Genomic DNA, 17,362 nt, shown 5'->3' on the forward strand with positions numbered 1-17,362 from the left:
GTTCGACCAGAACACCCGAATTTCCCAAAAGTTCGGTTCGGATTTCAGAACCCTATTGAAATCAATGGGACCTGAACTTCGGTAATCAAAAAACACCATTTTTAAGCCCTAAAACCCAATAAATGCCCCTAAAAAGTGCCTAGGGTTCTGGGTCATGCCCCATTAACTATTAATCACACAAAAAAAGTTCTTAAAAATTGTCATTTTTGATAAAAAAGCCAATTATTGAAAAAAAAAGAGAGATTTTTTTATTTTGACTTTGGATTTAGTATCTGGTGGGTCTAAAAGGTGTACATGTGAAGTTTCAGCTCTGAAGCATGTCCAGAACCATGAAAAAAAAAAGATAATTTTTCAGTAGAACAGGGATGTGGGACCCTCCTTTTACACCTATATGATATTTTTTTCTGGTTCTGGACATGATACAGAGCTGAAACTTCACAGGTACACCTTTTAGACCCCCAGACACAAAATCACACAAAAAAAGTTCTTCTTAGCATGTCCAGAACCATAAAAAAAAGATTGTTTGTATTAGAAAACTTTCAGCACAGGAGTATGGCTTCGCTGCTGTAACACCTTGCCGGTTTAATAGAAGGCATTTTTTTTGGTTCTTTGCAGTCAGGAAAAACATCTGAACTTGTGTATAATGGTACTGTGCACAAGTTCTGATGTTTTGCCTGCCTCCAAAAACCCCCAAAAAATGCCAGCAAAAACACACCTGGGCATTTTTTTTTTGACGCTAGCGTTTTTTTTGGCATTTTTTTGGGTTCTTTTGAGGCAGGCAAAACATCTGAACTTGTGTATAGTGGTGTATATACACACATCCATATATTTATATACACACCTAGACATATATAGGTGTGATAGTAGCAGAAATATATGCTTGCGCTAATGAAATCATTTACAGTAATATATTTCTGCTACTATCACACCTATATATGGCTAGGTGTCTATATACATATAATTATGTGTGTATATATACCACTATACACAAGTTAAGATGTTTTGCCTGCCTCAAAAGAACCCCAAAAAATGCCAAAAAAATGCTAGCGTCAAAAAAAATTCCCAGGTGTGTTTTTGCTGGCATTTTTTGGGAGTTTTTGGAGGCAGGCCAAACATCAGAACTTGTGCACAGTACCACTATACACAAGTTCAGATGTTTTTCCTGACTGCAAAGAACCCAAAAAAATGCCTGCTTTGAAACCGGCAAGGTGTGAAAACCGAGGAGAGAAGCTAACCCCCTGAGCTGAAAGTTTTCTAATACAAACAATCCTTTTTTTTCTGGTTCTGGACATGCTACAGAGCTGAAACTTCACAGGTACACCTTTTAGACCCCCCAGACACAAAATCACACAAAAAAGTTCTTAAAAATTGTCATTTTTGATAAAAAAGCCAATTATTGAAAAAATTTAAAAAAAAAGAGATTTTTTTGATTTTTACTTTGGATTTCAGATCTGGGGGGGTCTAAAAAGTGTACATGTGAAGTTTCAGCTCGGTAGCATGTCCAGAACCATAAAAAAAAGATTGTTTGTATTAGAAAACTTTCAGCACAGGAGTATGGCTTCGCTGCTGTAACACCTTGCCGGTTTAATAGAAGGCATTTTTTTTGGGTTCTTTGCAGTCAGGAAAAACATCTGAACTTGTGTATAGTGGTACTGTGCACAAGTTCTGATGTTTTGCCTGCCTCCAAAAACCCCCAAAAAATGCCAGCAAAAACACACCTGGGCATTTTTTTTTTGACGCTAGCGTTTTTTTGGCATTTTTTGGGTTCTTTTGAGGCAGGCAAAACATCTGAACTTGTGTATAGTGGTATATATACACACATACTTATATGTATATAGACACCTAGCCATATATAGGTGTGATAGTAGCAGAAATATATTACTGTAAATGATTTCATTAGCGCAAGCATATATTTCTGCTACTATCACACTTATATATGTCTAGGTGTGTATATAAATATATGTATGTGTGTATATACACCACTATACACAAGTTCAGATGTTTTGCCTGCCTCAAAAGAACCCCAAAAAATGGCAAAAAAAACGCTAGCGTCAAAAAAAAAATGCCCAGGTGTGTTTTTGCTGGCATTTTTTGGGGGTTTTTGGAGGCAGGCAAAACATCAGAACTTGTGCACAGTACCACTATACACAAGTTCAGATGTTTTTCCTGACTGCAAAGAACCCAAAAAAATGCCTTCTATTAAACCGGCAAGGTGTTACAGCAGCGAAGCCATACTCCTGTGCTGAAAGTTTTCTAATACAAACAATCTTTTTTTTATGGTTCTGGACATGCTACAGAGCTGAAACTTCACATGTACACTTTTTAGACCCCCCCAGATCTGGAATCCAAAGTAAAAATCAAAAAATCTCTTTTTTTTTTAAATTTTTTCAATAATTGGCTTTTTTTTATCAAAAATGACAATTTTTAAGAACTTTTTTTGTGTGATTTTGTGTCTGGGGGGTCTAAAAGGTGTACCTGTGAAGTTTCAGCTCTGTAGCATGTCCAGAACATGAAAAAAAATAGGATTGTTTGTATTAGAAAACTTTCAGCTCAGGGGGTTAGCTTCTCTCCTCGGTTTTCACACCTTGCCGGTTTCAAAGCAGGCATTTTTTTGGGTTCTTTGCAGTCAGGAAAAACATCTGAACTTGTGTATAGTGGTACTGTGCACAAGTTCTGATGTTTTGCCTGCCTCCAAAAACTCCCAAAAAATGCCAGCAAAAACACACCTGGGCATTTTTTTTTGACGCTAGCGTTTTTTTGGCATTTTTTGGGGTTCTTTTGAGGCAGGCAAAACATCTGAACTTGTGTATAGTGGTATATATACACACATAATTATATGTATATAGACACCTAGCCATATATAGGTGTGATAGTAGCAGAAATATATTACTGTAAATTATTTCATTAGCGCAAGCATATATTTCTGCTACTATCACACCTATATATGTCTAGGTGTGTATATAAATATATGGATGTGTGTAAATACACCACTATACACAAGTTCAGATGTTTCGCCTGCCTCCAAAACCCCCCAAAAAATGCCAGCAAAAACACACCTGGGCATTTTTTTTTTTTGACGCTAGCGTTTTTTTGGCATTTTTTTGGGTTCTTTTGAGGCAGGTAAAACATCTGAACTTGTGTATAGTGGTATATATACACACATAATTATATGTATATAGACACTTAGCCATATATAGGTGTGATAGTAGCAGAAATATATTACTGTAAATGATTTCATTAGCGCAAGCATTTATTTCTGCTACTATCACACCTATATATGTCTAGGGGTATATATACAGACATATATGTGTATATATACCCCCTATACACATGTTCAGATGTCATGTCTGACATCAAACATGTCCTCAAAAAAGCACTGGCAGTGGCAGCCCCTGCAGCATAAAAAATGCTTGTCTGGTGAGAAGCCATATTCCAGTTCCGAAGCAATTCAGAGAAATGATCATTTCTCTATAGCGGTCACCCTGCTATGGAAGGGTTTTGTCACCCTGCCATAGCAGTCACTGCCAGTTAACCCTACACTACACTACGGTCCCCTTACACTTAACACTTTCCCCACAGAAACTAAATTTTTGAAGCTAACTTAAGTGTAAAGGAGCACTCTAACTACACTAGATATCCCTTTCCTCACACTAATAAATAGCTAAATGACACTTTTAAAGTAAAATTAACAGAACTGCTTCCACTCTCTTCCATGTCCAGTATAACAATGCTAGGAATATGGCGGGGGCGATCTTATATACTGGCTGGCGTATTCACTAATGATTGGTCTAGGGACCCCCTAGTCACTCCAATCACATTCCTAGCATTCTCCTGCCCCCTCAATTGGCTTTTGCTAATGGTTCTGGTCCAATCACTGGCTTTTAAAGCCCATTTCCTGAAGCATTGCATTTTGGTCGGTTCTGGTTGCCGAATTCCGAACTTTTTGGGCAAAAAGTTCTAAATTCGGCCGAACCTCGAACACCCAATGTTCGGGCCGAACCGATGGTCGACCCGAACCGTTCGATCATCCCTACTGCAGACTTGTCAGTGTATCTGTCTGCTCGTACCCCATGCTGGCAGGCAGTTACACTATAAGAGAAAGAGACAATGAACTACCTATAGTGCTCAACAGCGTCCTAGTAGTTAATTGAGACCTACAAGCCGACAGCCACAAAGGCTGTCGGAAATTGTAGTTTCCCATTCACAGAACTTTGTGAATAAATGGCTTTTTAAAAATAGTGATAGCAAGCAGGAGGGAGAAAATCCCAGGCTCACTGTTACTAGATGCAGCAGATCAGGGAGATGCTGGAGGAGTGGAAACATGTTACATGTTCCACCCTAAAAACAGGTGGAACTAGGGTTGCCACCTCATCCCTTCAAACCAGGACACATATTAATTTCACAGGTTCTGAGGCTACTTTAATGCACATAAGGCACTACGTGAGTATAATTACCACCTTAACCACATAACGACCGCCCATCGCAGATATACTGCAGCAGGCAGCCGCTGCTGGGCAAAGTGACATAGGGGTACGTCACTCCCTCAGCTGCCTGTGGGGGGAGAGCGCGCACCGCCGGCGGAGTGCTCCCACCCCCGCTCGTTCCCTGGGGAGCTAGCGCGAGTGACTGGCGGCTCCAATGGCCGCTGGTCACTCATGATCTCCCACTGCAGAGGGAGAAAGGCAGACGGCTGATGTAAACACAGCCGTCTGTCATTCTCCCTTAGATCATCACAGAGGCTATGCGATCCTGCTATATAGGATCGCATGTCTCTGTGATGATCTAACAAGCCACGCCCCCTGACAGTTAGAATCACGCCCCTAGGGTCACACTTAACCCCTTGATCACAAATAAAGTTAACCCCTTTCCTGCCAGTGTCATTTTGACAGTAACAGTGCATATTTATAGCACTGATTACTGTAGTAATGTCACTGGTACTCCCAGAAGTGTAAAAAATGTTAGTCAGGGGTCCGATCTGTCTGTCGCTGTGTCGCAGTCCCCCAAATAATTGCAGATCGCCGCCATTACTAGTAAAAAAAAAAAAACAATAAAAATTACATAAATCTTTCCCATAGTTAGTAAACGCAATAACTTTTGCGCAAACCAATCAAAATACTCTTATTGCGATTTTGTTTACCAAAAATATGCAGCAGAAAACAATTTGGCCTAAAATGTTAAAAAGGTTTGATTTTTTTACATTTTTTTTGAGAATTTCATATAAAAAATGTGAAAAATATTGTTATTTTTTCAAAATTGTCGCTCTTTTTTTGTTTATAGCGCAAAAAATAAAAATCGCACAGGTGAACAAATACCACCAAAAGAAAGCTCTGTTTGTGGAAAAAAAAGGACGTAAATTTTGTTTGGGTACAGTGTCACACGACCGCGCAATTGTCCGTTAAAGTCACAAAGTGCCGAATCGCAAAATAGGGCCTGGTCTTTGAGCAGCCAATCTTCTGGGGTTAAAGTGGTTAATCAACCACAGAACCTGTGTAAATAATGTGTGTCCAGGTTTAAAGGGATGAGGTGGCAACCCTAGGTGGAACATGTATAATGTTCCCAAAGGTAATCTTATCCTTTAAACAGCTAATGCTACTGTAAAATTGAATACAACGAGCACATGTTCTTATTTTATTTGTGATTTACCTGCTTATAATTATGTTACTAGTATAAAGCATATCAACATTTTTTTTTTTTTTTTTCAAATAAACGAAAGGCTTTTTTTTAAATCCATTCGTTTGTAAGCCCTCTTAACCTTCCTGTATTTTATTGTATTGTCTCCTTTTATATTGTAAAAAGCTGCACAAACTGTTGGTCCTATATAAATTCTGAATAATTAAGTGTTCTTGCCTATGGCAAGTACACTTACTATTCGTTCACATAAATATTATGGGATAACACGCAGCATTATTTATTCTCCAACAATCTCCAGACATGCAAATAACACAATTAGACTTCTTACTGGCAAAACTTTTGGCCACAGCCTTTATTAATTGGTTTTCAAAATATTACACTTTTATTAAACTTCAACTTCACATGAATAACGACATAACTTATAACTTTTAACTTCCAAACCAAATTTCAACTCAGCTATTAAAGCTCGAGCAGAATACCATATCACCATATTCTTACACTGTCCCCAAACAGACAGAGGACGTGCACCTAGCACCTCCTCTGTCTACCCCCAAACCGCAGCCTTCTCAATGCATGCCTGGAGATTGTTATTGAATATATCCATCCCTATTTCGGACAAATGAATCCCATCGCCCCTATACAACCCTTTAATGTTGCCTTCTAATTCTAAATGGCGAAAGGAAAACCCATAACCCAAAGACATGAACTTCTCCATTATTCTATTGATTCTTTTACGAGTCTTATCCCCATACCGGCCAACACTTAAACTTGTCCACTGCAACCTGGGAATGATTTCGGAAAAAACCACCACCGAGCTAGGGTATATAGCTTTTATCGTTGGGACATAGTGTTTCATCTGAAAAACCAGATCCAACGTTCTCTTATGCCCTATGTCATTCCCACCCAAATGTATTATCAATACATCGGGGTGGGAATACATACCTGCCATAATTCCTAATTCTGTCAGAAGATCCGCCCACACCATACCCCTAATTCCATGCCAGCAAACTGTATATAAACTTGTAACCAAACCAAGGGATTCAGTATAGCTTCTAGTAGCTGCTCTTCTTTTCGCCCAAAAGATATATAAATGTCCGACTATCCACACTATCCGGTGAATACCTAGGTAATTCAAAAAATTTAGTTAGGTCTCACATACAACTTAAATGCATTTGACTTCCATCTTCCAATTTGCTTTATTTTCTCAGTTTTTAAACCTAACCTTGCAGCCTCAGTGGCTGCTCCTATTCGGAATGAATGTGACGATATTATTACATCATTTAACTTACAATATCTTACCACTTTTTTCAATACTGACTGGAATTGAAATCTAGTCATGGGCGAACCATCCTGATGGATAAATGAAAAACCTTCCTGCTTTGGTCTATCAAGTAAATATTTGTTTAGCAAACTCACTGGGCATACCAACCTTTTAGCACACCTTGCTAACGTAATCCAACAACCCTTACCTTCCTGATCCGTCTTTGACCACTGCAAGAATAACTTAATGCCCTCTGAAGCAGCCCGAACATTATCAATCCTTAAACCATCCTTACCTTTTCTATTTTTTGGAACTAATTCTGATATCCTCAGGGCCGCGAAAAAGCAAATTGAAAACGCTGCCCTAAACATATCAGCCTCAAACGGTGAATAACAAATTTTGTCCAAGCCTACACATAACTCGCTTAGCATCTGAACTGTAATAGGCTTTCTTTTATCTACTGCTAGGTTATTCTTTTTATACCCTTTCAACGCTTGTCTTATAGAGAAAAACTTCGCTAATGAAGGAAATGAGTGCAGCTGCAAGAAAAAAGATACTCCTGATACAACCTTATTAATATGGGACCAGGAGTACCTCTTTTCCATTAAATTGTTCAAAAATAACAAAGCTAAACTTTCGGACACTTCAAACTTTCTTATGCCAATCGAATTCAAAAAGGACAGCCATAATAACCATGCTGCCCTGTAACCCGACCAGGTCGAAGGAGCCAGCGACTTTATAACGTTATCCGCGATCACACTATATCCCATAGTTGCGGGGGGCAAGTAGATCCTTCCGCGTCTGCTTCTGGAAAAAGCTGGAAGAAATGATTCATGGGAAATCTCGATAAAGCATCAGCTACCACATTACTTTTTCCTCTTACATACTTCGCTTTTACCCACAAATTAAGGCACAAGCATTTATAAACCAAATATCTTAACAGACGAATCACCGGTTTGGACCTAGATGTTAGACAATTTACTGCATATACCACTCCCTGGTTGTCAGTAGAGCATAGAATCCTCTTGTTCTTAAAATAAGGACCCCACAGCTCTATAGCAACAATTATAGGAAATAGTTCCAATAAAACTATATTCTTAACTAAACCGTTCTTAAACCATTCTAATGGCCATCTTGCTGCACACCAATGCGTTCTCCATATTGTACCAAAACCAACAGATCCTGCAGCATCAGAATATAAACTAAAATCCTGATCGATGATAAATTCTTCCTGCCACGCTGATCTCCCATTGAATTCTCTCAAAATTTTTTGCCAAAAGGTCCTCTTTCAATTCTGCTGTAACCCTAATATGCGCGTATGGGTTTGTAAGACCTGCAATCGCTAAGTACATCCTGTGAGAGAAAATACGCCCCATTGGGAGTACCCTCGTTGCAAATGCCAACAAACCCAACAGCCGCTGCATGTTCTTTACAGTAACCTTTTTAAGCCCAATTACCTTTGCAATTGTACTGCAAATGCTTTCAATTTTTCCTTGAGGTAATCTATACTCCATATTTACTGAATCTATTGTTATCCCTAGGAATTCAATGCAAGTGGTAGGATACACTGTTTTATCCTCTGCCAATGGGATGCCAAATTTCCTGCATACTTCAAAGAACTTCTCAAGCAAAACTACACACTCTTGAGAGTCTGGTCTTCCTATAAATAGGTAATCGTCCAAATAATGCACTAGATTCCTCGATCTTGCTTCTTTTGCCACTACCCACTCCACAAATGACGAAAAACTCTCAAAGTATGCGCACGAAATAGAGCAACCCATTGGTAAACATTTGTCAAAAAAGTACATACCTTCAAATTGGAAACCCAATGAGTTAAAACTCTCTGGATTGATTGGCAGCAATCTAAATGCTGATTTTATGTCGGCCTTTGCCATCAAAGCCACGTGACCTATTTTTTGCAATTTACCAATCGCTTCCTCAAAAGAACTATATGTGACAGAACACAGGTCTTCACTAAATTGATCATTCAGGGAACATTTTTTTGGATAGGATAGATGATGTATTAATCAATAACTGCCTAACTCCTTCTTAGGTATGATTCCAAGTGGTGACAAGCGAAAATTTGGAAAAGGAGGAAAACTGAATGGACCTGCTATTCTTCCTTGTAACTCTTTAATTAATTTGTTAATTAATTAATATCCGAAAATTAATTTACCGATTTTAAATTCTGCACCAAACTACAGCCTAAACCTTCAAAAACTGGCAAGTTAAAACCAGACATAAAGCCTTGTCTAATTAGCTGTGCTGTCACTTGGTCTGGGTAACTACACAGCCATGGCTCCATGTTTTCCAATTTCACTGGCGTTTTGGCTTTTTTGAAAACTATCCCTTCCAGATTGCTGAGACAATTTTTTGAAAAAATTTGCTTATTGGGTGAGGTCCCGTGCAAAAAGCACACTAATGCCGAAATTTACAAGAATTCGGCCACCTGCATTGCGTGTCATTAAATGCAAAGCAAATACCTTTCTTGTAGCCCCCGGCCTGGTTACTCACCACTGTACTGTTCAAGCGGGGCAAATTTGGTCTCTGGGGAACAAATAGGTTCAGCCAGAGACCCACATCCTTACTACCCCAAGCCATACTTGCATGTACTGCCATTTTTTGTCTGAACGCCTCATCATAGAAAAACCAACCTAGTCCACCAAAATTTCTATAGGCTTCCAGTATTATCTCTATGTGCTGGAATAAACCTGTACTAAGCTCAGGAAACTTTTCACATAGAATGCTGGACAATGTTACAAAGGCTTGAAGCCAATTGTTGAAGGATCTAGGTACAGGCTTCTTTTTATCCTCCTCGTTTTTTTCCTTTAAATAATATTATTTTTGACTAGGGAGTAAGGAAAATAATTCAATATACTCTCTCCGCCAGATCTTCTCCTTTATGCCCATGGGCACATGAAAACCAAGCGGCGACAGTATACGAGGCATCACCTCTCTATATGATTTTTCAATCTCTGGTGAAGGGTCTCTACCCGCCTCTTTACTCACACACCAATTCGCTGGTGCTTCCATTTGCAGCTTTAATTAATTACCATTCGTATGTGTTGCCCTATTCTCACCCCCCCATACTGATGCAAAATCTTCATTCCTATCAGTTGTGGGGGCTGCTGACAATTTATTCACAAGTTGCAACAAAGTTGCTGACAATGAGGACAACACACCTAGCTGCCCACACTCACCACTACTTAGCCTGTCTTGGTCTTCAATTACTTCAGCCTCATTAACTGAAGCCACACCTCTTCTGCCAGGACCTGTGTTAACACCCACAGCGTCCCACCTTGCATAATCTAGCTCTTCTCTTCTCCTTTGGTGTTCAGGCAGGTTTACTTCTGTCCCCGCCTCCCAGCGGGACCTATATGTCTTCTGCTCTGCCCCTTTACTCTTCTCACAGCCTCTTTTCTTCTTGTCTTCCAACTCCTCCCTCCTTTCTTTCGCTTTGCTGCGCACTGGCCGCGGGCTATATGGCTTCTTCATTCCTCTTCCTCTGCGCTCCGCCCTTCTGCCTCGCCCAGCTCCACTTCTCCCTCCACCTTTCTGCTCCTTAGTCACCGCCTCAATATCTTCCCTCACAGACTCCGCTCCGCTGCCTGCTTCTTCAATACAGCCTTCCACCGCTTGAGGTGACATACCGCTCACTACAGCTATCTCACCAGTCTCTTCATGCCGCGCAGGCAGGCTCAAACAATGCCGAATCCACGCCTCTCCACCTTCAGCTTCAGCCCTTTCTATCAGCTGTCTGAGCAGAGTCTTCATCCTGAGGTAAACCGCCGACCGCCACAGAAAATATCTCTTGTCTGAGCTCTGCAGCTTCTCATATCCCGCGACGTCTGGCGCCAGTTTTCAGTCAGCACCTAATATTTATAGACCCCAGTGGGCTTCCAGAAGCTTCTAGTAGCCTCCAAAGTTCCCACCTATCAGGTACCACCTTTATGTAACCACGCCCTCACCTGCAGGGGGAACCTAGAAACCTCCCGCTGCAGTAATCCCATGAGGAAAAGGGGGGTCCTTGAAACCCATTCCCCTTTTCCCAACATTCTTATTATAGTGAAAGCCTATGAGAAAATTTGGCACCATAGGGCTATGTTTCCACTATTGCGCCTACAAAGTCGCGTGATTTTAAGTGTGACTTTGTAGTGCGACTTGTTTGCGGCTACTTCTGGGGACTTCAGTGCAACTTCCTTCTATGAGGGACAAGTCGCACGGAAGTTGCCCAAAAGTAGTGCAAAAACCTTTTATCAAGTCGCTGCAACTCAAGTCGCAGCAGTTAGAACAGTCCTAATTGAAAATAATAGGTTTTGACTTGTCATGCAACTTGACATGTGTCAAGTCACACAACAAGTCGCACTAGTGGAAATGGGGCCCAATTCCTCCCACAGTTTTTTCACTACATAGACAGGTAATATACCAAAACGTGCAGATCGTTCCCGATCGCATTCCTATTACTTTTTAGAAGGTTTTGCCAAATGGTTTGCAAAATATCGTCGTTTTTGTGGCAAAATTTGGCTAAATTGGCCCTATAGGAATAAATGGCAGAATGTTGAAAACTAGAGTGGGGCCTGAAAATAGTTAGAGGGTGAGCGAAGAAATCTTGTCACAATTTATAAACTGCTGCCACTCCCTAATTTTTAAGGTCAGCTACACAAATGTTACATCAAAATGTTCGCCTATCCCTGCTGCCACTTAACATGTCCACATCTAAGCCATAGCCCTAATAGTTTTTACACTATGACCGTTTGTTTCCAACTCACGTCCTGTGATTCCTATGGTAAAAGTCTCCAATCTGTGACTGTGCCTTCAGTTTTAATGTTTCATAGACATATTATACAACAAAATGTCCGCCGGGGTCTTGTGATTCCTACGGTATAAGTCTCCAAGCTGTGACTGTGCCTTCAGTTTTAATGTTTCATAGACATACTATACAACAAAATGTCCGCCAGGGTCTTGTGATTCCTACGGTATAAGTCTCCAAGCTGTGACTGTGCCTTCAGTTTTAATGTTTCATAGACATATTATACAACAAAATGTCCGCCGGGGTCTTGTGATTCCTATGGTATAAGTCTCCAAGTTGTGAGATTTAGAGCTTTTACACTAGAGCTGTATGAAGATGGGCATCTCCAACTTTGGTAAGTTGCCCCATAAGAATGAATGGCGGAATGTTCCGGAATGTTCAAAACTAGACCGTTTGTTTCCAACTGCCAAAATTTCTTAACTTTTGCCACTCCCACACACACACCACACCACACACACACACCACCCACCACTCACACACACCACACACACCACACACACCACACACACACCACACACACATACCACACACACACACCACACACACAACACACACACGCCACACACACACCACAACACACACACACCCCACACACACACCACACACACCACACACCACCCACAGACACTCACATACACACACACCACACTTAAACACACACACACCACACACACCACACACACCACACACACACACACACACACACACACACACACCACCGCCACCACACACACCCCACAAACTCCACACACACACTACACACAACACACACAGGTCACACACACAACACAACACACACACCCCACACACACAAAACACACACCACACACCACCCACACACACTCACATACACACAGACCACACTTAAACACACAAACACCACACACCACCCACACACCACCCACAAACACACCACACTTAAACACCCACACCACCCACACACACACACACACCACACACACACACACACAAACCACACACCCACACACCACCCACACTCACATACACACACGCCACACTAGGGTTGTCTGTTGACTTTCCGCTTAGACACTACTCTCGGGATTGTTCTGTACGTTTCTCCAAAGACGTTTACCAAATGTATTTGTTATTTTAATAAATCTAAAGGCTGGCTGATTATGATTGTCCTTTGTACTGCCTTTGTTTTCGTTCTAAAAAAATATATATATTATACTTTAACCGTCTTGTGTATTTTTCTTTTAAACACAGGGTATATTTATAAAGCAATAAATGTCACATTTACCAGTCATTCACTGAAGATGAATTTTCCTGGAGTGTGTGTTTTAAATTACAGTGCCTATGTCATCAGCATTGAATGTTTGCTTAATATTACATTCACTGCTTTTTTTTTTTTTTTATGCTCACCCTCCCCAAAAAATTGCTTATTAACAGGGAAAATAAAAAAAAGTGCAATCAGCAAACCTTTTATCTACAAATACACTATGATAAAATACATTGTAAAAATATAGTTACAACTTTTTTATGAATGACATAACATGCCCAACTTTTCTACAGAAAACAAAATTGAGTTGGTGGCAGTTCCGAATTTCCCCACTGCTGCAATCAGAATGTAATGATTGCACTCTCAGCCTTACTCAGTGTAGAGATTTTCCAGCTTACAGAACAACAATCTAAATACCGGTAGATGGTCATGGCGGAGTTAACTCTGCAGTTATTTCCCTTACATACACAAACAGTAGCTGCCCCCATGTTTTAATTAAAACACCTTTCACAGCAACTTATCACCTTAACTACTTCAATACAGGGTACTTTCACCCCTTTCTTCTGGTGGCATTTAATCACCGCTGTTTTTTTTGCTAAAAAATGAAAAAAGACTAAAAATATTGAAAAAAAAAAAGCATTTCTTAGTTTCTTATATTTAGCAGGCTCCTGTGCTAATGAGCTGATCCTGCATCAGGAAAAATATTTAAATGATTGTGCTGCTGCTTAAAACCAAACAATATACCAAAAAAGTGAAAAATACAAATAATCCCACCTAGCAGCGCTCAACTCAGAAAAGTGCACACAATATATGTGAACAAAATAAACAAACAATTAAATCAATAAATAGATATATATACATGTGTTCAAATAATCACTGAAAATCCAATCCCAAAATTAATTAGTGGACAATAAATCAAGTGAAAAAAAATCAGTGGAAAAATTCCAGTGAAACACACATGGATAAATCAATGTATAACTAAAAGTCCAATAGTAGGAAAACTAAGTCCAATAGTAGGAGAATAGTGATATGTGATGATCCAGTGAGATTCTAGTGCAAGCTGAACAGAAACACACCAACAAAGTGTCCGCCACCTTTGTGCTCCACTCCCCTCAGCTAGAACCCCACTTTTTGCCCTCCACTCCCATGGATAAGGCTGATCACGCTTTGGAATATGCACCACTGCACAGGGAATAATGGATCCTTGGTGATACTCAAGATGCCGCTCCACATAAACCATAAAAGAAAGAGGAGAGCCAACTAGTGCAATAACGTATGAACTAGTTTATTCCATTTAAAATCCACTAATATGCACGTACATGGAATATAAATATGCAAAGCACATTATAATCAAGAGTGGGGATCAGGGTGCTCACTTGCTCCGGACGTGTGATGTACCAGCGTTCGGTTCCAGGGCTCTCCAGGACTCTCCGGTGAAACACCGCCGCTCAACCGATCAATCACCAGGCACGTGGCCATACAAGAGTCTCACCTGAGAGTTATACATTGATTTATCCATGTGTGTTTCACTGGAATTTTTCCACTGATTTTTTTTCACTTGATTTATTGTCCACAAATTAATTTTGGGATTGGATTTTCAGTGATTATTTGAACACATTTATATGTATATCTATTTATTGATTTAATTGTTTGTTTATTTTGTTCACATTTATTGTGTGCACTTTTATGAGTTGCGCGCTGCTAGGTGGGAATATTTTCATTTTTCACTTTTTTGGTATATTTCTTAGTTTCTGTCAGAACATTTTGTAATTACATAATTTTTCTCCTTTACTAATGTGCGCTGATGAGGCTGCACTGATGGTCATGGATAGGCTGCACTGATGAGGTGGCACTGATAGGCACTGATGAGGCAGCACTGAAGGATACTGATGGAGTGGCACTGATGAGGAGACACTAATATGCAGCACTGATGAGCACTGATAGCTGGCACTTTTGGGCAATGATAGATGGCACTGATGAGCGACACTGAGGGTCAGTACTGAAGGGCACTGAAAGACAGTACTGATTGGCATAACTTATGGGCACAGACTGGTGTCACTGATGGGCACAGGCTTGTGTCTCTGATGGCCATAGAGTTGCATCACGCATGGGCACGTTTGGGGCTGCATTGTAATCAGGGCACTGATGATCAGTACCCTGATTACCTTTACATGTCTGTCCTTTCAGGAGGAGGGGAGCTGATAAACGGCACTTCCTTGTTTACATGTGATCGGCTGTGGATACAGCCGATTACATTGGCAAAGAGCCGCAAATGCGCCGTGTCCCAGTATAACCTGGCCCAGGGGGGGCATGCGATCGCGGCTTTACTGGGCACCAACATATGACGTCATCCCAGAACAAGAGCCACACCACTCCTCTGTCATTTGATGGAGGGTGGGCGGCAAGTGGTTAAGAAATGTCTGTGACACACATTGCGACTCCTGACAGGAATATAATAGAGTTTAAAATATGGTTGGCACAGAAAACACTTACTAAAAAAAAAGAATAGCACACTGGTGCATCTGGGTGTTTGGGAAACGTTGTAGTGCAAAGTAGACTGCCGTTCTGTCTCCACGGGGAGCTATCAAGGGTGCCTGTCGGCAATCGTGGCTGCCTATACCGCAGTTTAGCTTCCCCTCTGGCAAATGGGCATGCGCGCGTCCCCCATGAGAGCTCCCGCCAAGCCACGTACGGTTACATCATTTTGCAGGAACCTGCCGACCTGCCGCAGTATATGTACGGCAGCTGGTTGACAAGTGGTTAAGTAGCAAAGCACATGTACTTAATATGTATACAGATACTGCTATGAAGGCAATTATAACTTTCATATCAGCTTTTGTAAATGGGAGCTATCATAAGACACCAGCAGATTTCATCCAGGGAGCCTGAGATGCTGTGTGGAAAGTCTGGAGGCCAGCTATTTACAGGGGCCGCCCATTTTCACTGTTTTCCTGTACATTCACCCTTTTGATCACCATTTTCCTATACATTCAGTTAGACATTTATTAGGAATGTAATTTTATTATAAACGGGATTATTGATTATGTGTAGAGTTTTAAATTTCAGAGATGAAAAGGGCAATTTCAGTTCAAGTAGAAACAGACTTGTATTGTTTTTAAATGGTTTTACAAGAATTGGTTACAAATCTCTGGCATAATGGAGGTTTGCAACCTTCCGTTATGGTCAGTATACAGTATATTAGCACCTGATGAGTTCTCTGCTGATAAGGTCCTATGACATGGTTTTGAGGCTGTGCATATTGTTAGTACTGTTTATGCAAGCTCAGCCGTCTTGAGCTACTTATTTTCTAGGGGGTTGTTCAGACCTATCTGTGGCTTTTTTAATTTGTCATCTCTTGCTGCAGCACAAACATCAGATTTAAATCTCAGCATATTGCAGTGTTACATATTTTAGAGAAATGAGGATGGTACATTGTGCAACCCTGTTTCTCCCTTTTCCCCATCAGGAAAAGGAGTCATCAGACCCCATTACTGTTTAGTCACATGCATGCCTATTTCTCTTGATCTAGTAATTATTTTGACACGCAGTTTTCACCCGAGGGACACCTGATTTATACATTTCTTGTCTGGTTTTGTGATGGATTTACCTTTGATTCCATCTGTCCCGAGTTCTAAAGTATGATGATAATTTGCTAAAAATTCAATTTGGGGCTGTGCTAAAGAGATGTAGGTTGTGTTGTTTCATGCTATGAAATTTGATCCAGGAATGTTATAAAGTATGATACTTTAAGGCTCGTTTTCCACTAGTGCGGCTACGAAGTCGTGCTACTTCTAGCACGACTTCGTAGCGAAAGTAAACTGCGGCTTCAGTGAAACTTGTCCCTCATATATAGAGGGAAGTCGCACTGAAGACGGCTCAAAAGTAGTGCACGATCTACTTTTGAAGTCGCCGCAACTGAAGCCGCGGCAGTGGAAACGGGCCCCATTGAAAACAATGGGTTTTGACTTGCTGTGCGACTTGACATGTGTCAAGTCACACCGCAAGTCGCACTAGTGGAAACCGAGCCTAAGAAAGTAAAAGAAAAGATAAGAAAAGGTCCCCTTGTTATGAATTGCTTTGGGTCATTTGATTTAGCTAGGTACAATGAATTAATGTATAAGCAAAAAATATATTTAAAGGCTCTTTAACATTTCACTATACCCTAACATTGTATTATCTCACTAAATTCAAGAATTGAATATTTAAAATGAAATAAAACATGGATAATATATATACTAACATTTTATCCATTCTAACATTGGATTAGCTCTGTAAATCTAACACTGAACATTCTTTTTTTTGTCTAAACTTGATGTGTAGATTAATACATTTTGATATATAGTAATATAATACATTATAGGAACAACTTTTATTTTCAAAGTCTTACAACCACTTTCCTGTTACAGCAGGAAAAATGACG

Source organism: Pelophylax lessonae (assembly GCF_965119305.1).
Source record: "Pelophylax lessonae genome assembly, chromosome: 4".
Lineage (NCBI taxonomy): Eukaryota > Metazoa > Chordata > Amphibia > Anura > Ranidae > Pelophylax > Pelophylax lessonae.